Raw genomic sequence first — 3,350 nt, 5'->3', positions numbered from 1 at the left:
GCGCTACACATTCTCCTCTCATCACTGAGGTCCTCCATCCACATGACAGAGAGGGGAACACAAAAATAACTCAGTCAAGTGAAAATATGGATGGAGGACAACAGAGCTGCTTCATGGAAGAAGAACCTCAGCTTAGCCTGTTAGCCTTTGCGATAGCACCCACGCTATATTGCCTTATATGTATTAGTTCGGTTCTAGCTTGACAAACTAATAAGCTAAACTGAGGTCCTCCATCCATATTTTCACTTGCAGCTGAGTTATTTTTGTGTTCACCTCTCTGTCATGTGGATGGAGGACCTCAGTGATGAGAGGAGAATGTGTAGCGCTGAGCTAATACATATATATGGTGATAGCGTCGGGGCTAACGCTAAAGCTAACAGGCTAAGCAGAGGTTCTTCCATGAAGCAGCTCTGTTGTCCTCCATCTATATTTTCAGTTACAGGCTGAGTTGCTTCTACCTTCTCCTCTCTGTCATCGATCTCTGGTTTCATTTAAAAGAGTCGATCGTCAGATATTGTCCAAGACTAACCTTCAGGGTGGATATAGCTCGATAGCAGCCTCGCAACGATGACCTATCCACGTCATCATTTACCCAGAATGCTTTGCGTGTAAATAAAATGGCCCAGTCTGTGTAATATATTTTTAAACTTTTAGTTTAAAAATGATAAAAGCTGAACAGCCTACAGTAATTTTACAGTCTTTATTTTACAGTTAAAAAATGGTTAYRGTATCAAATAAAGTCTAATGTTACAACTAATCGGGGGATCCCTTTAAGGCTTATGGGACGTTCAATATGTAAAAATCTATTTGATGTATGTGTCTTTAATTTAAACAACACTTTGTGACTTTTTTTTTTGTTGTAATCGTAATACTATTTGAATTGTGCACCTTAAAAAAAATCTGTTTGTATGACCACATTGGCATTCCCCTCTGCCTCCGCCTAGAAAAAGAACTGGGACCGCTTGGTAAGATGTCCAAAATGTAATCAAGAGGCAGGGGCAACACTTGGACCTGGTCATTTAGCATAATGATGACCTCTGATGAAACTTTCTTGCACTGTTTTCAAAACATGAYGAAATAACTCAACTTGGCAATTCTCCGAGTGGATAACAGTTTTTGTAAAACTACACGCAACTGTGCATCATCACCAATGTTCCCTCTGCAATAAATCTGTTTGTTGTTGTTTAATCCCACAACTGGGTGGTCACACAGACCATTTATCATCACTTCATCACATTACTGAGCCGCAAATCCAGCTGACCTTTTCACATGTTGGCACAAAGGCACATCAGGGGTGGGTTGGCTTCAACACCCACTCGCCGCCTCAGTCCATTCAGAAATCACACCGAGGTGGTCGGAAGGTTTTGAAGTCCCAGCCTGAAGTGTTTTGGGAAAAAGCCTCGTGTTGGACTCTCTTTGAGGTCCTTGTTCACTCATCTCACAAAGTTTGTGCAATAGCTCAGAAGATGACTTGTGTTGATAAAACTAGACTGATGCACTCTCACTTTACTTACCTTAAAGAAAGCCATCGCTTGGAAGCAAACAATTCTACAAATATTGGTTATTCATAGAATACGGAGCATGTGGAGTATCAGTCAATGGTTGTGGCTGGTGGAGGTTGAAAACAGAGTCCAGTCACAGACAGAGTAATTTGTTCATGTCTAGTAGTTTGTAACCTGACCCTCCATGCTGTTTCTAAAATAGCTGGCAGGAGGAGATCAGACAWGTATTGGATTTGTCAATCATTAGCTAACAGTAATTATGATAATGTCTCCTGGCGCTCATTTAGAACACGTTTTTTAACTAAAAAAAAGCCTCCAAGGGCATTTCTGCTCTTATCTAAAAAGAAAGGAATAGCCTCTGGTGCTTTACTAAAGCTGCAGCAGGTTCTCTGCAAACCTCTCCATGAAACATTAACCCTGTTCTACTCATAACCTCTAAAGTCAAAAACTTCATCATTTTTTAGTCGTAGAAAAATGTTAGGGGGCTGCAGAAAAAATGTTCACGATCCAAAGCAAAAGGGCATTCCATCATCAACTTTTAAGTTCCAAGGCCTCAAAAACACCCTTTTTGAGACTTTAGGACAGGGGTGTCCAAACATTTTGTCACATGGGCCAAAATCATAAAGTCAGAAGGACTTGAGGACCAAAAATATTTTTCCTTTACCTGCTCAACAATAAACTTAGCATTGAATACTTTAATTAAACAAATAAAATAGTCAGATTTATTGCTGGAAATGGATGCGTAAATTAATCTAGATCCAGAACTTTAAACGTGTTGCAGGATTCCCTTATTGAAAGAAATTTACCAATTTTCTAGGTTTCATTTGGGGGGGTGGGGAAATAATCCAATTTAGTCAATTCTGATCAATAAAATCCGGATTTAGGTCACTCTTTTGTTTAAAATTCTTGCTGTGTTCAGACAAATTTATTCTATAATTTAAAGCAGACTGAAGTGCAGCAAAATCAGCTTGAGTAGAAGTCGTGGAAAAMGCTAAAAGCCTGGCTATTTAAAGACAAATATGGTATTGTTGCCATTGTTTTGTTATTGTAAGATTTTACTTTGTGATAAATTTGCCCTAATAATAAATAAAAAGTCTCCATCTACATCAAACACCTGTGCCGGGGGGACAAGTTTGTAAATAAATTAGTATAACTTTTGAACTGAAGTCAGGGACCAYACAAAATCAGTTCAGGGGCCACAAATGCCCCCCGGGCCACACTTTGGACACCACTGCTTTAGGACAAGCCCCAATCTTTAACCAAATATCTAAAATATTTGAAATTTTGGTGAAGCCGGTTGAAGAGCACACAAAGTAAAACTGTGGGTCAGTTTAGAGTAGGGGAACTGTTGTCAGAGAATACTCAARTAATGAAAACCATCACTTTAAAAACAAAACAAGTATAATCACTATGACATACGTACTTGTGTTATAAGGTAATACGTTGATAACAGGCAAAAATCTGCCCACCTAATGCTGGCATTACAGTTATAACCGCATAATAAAGATTTCCATAAGTTGGGAATTAAGTCTAGTCAGCCCCCTGCTGCAGATCCCTCCTGTGGTGTGAAGGTACTAGAACTTCAAAACATCTGTCCACAAAAGAAGCATTTAGCACTGTGTGACAATCACAACGATCCGACACTGACGACAGAGTAGGCTGGACATTCACTTTGTCTGGTCTTTGTCTTCATAATAATGAATTAGAAGAAGAAGAAAGATCTTAAGAGTCATAAAATTTGGCATGGTTGTTCCCAAAAGATTTCTGAACTTCTATCCTATTGGCCATCTAAAAATCTAAACACATGGAAGTTCTCTATTGGACCACTCTTCCACCAATTGTCAAAAA

Source organism: Austrofundulus limnaeus, unplaced genomic scaffold (assembly GCF_001266775.1).
Source record: "Austrofundulus limnaeus strain Quisiro unplaced genomic scaffold, Austrofundulus_limnaeus-1.0 Scaffold152, whole genome shotgun sequence".
NCBI lineage: Eukaryota > Metazoa > Chordata > Actinopteri > Cyprinodontiformes > Rivulidae > Austrofundulus > Austrofundulus limnaeus.
Note: the sequence above shows the minus strand (reverse complement) of the source record.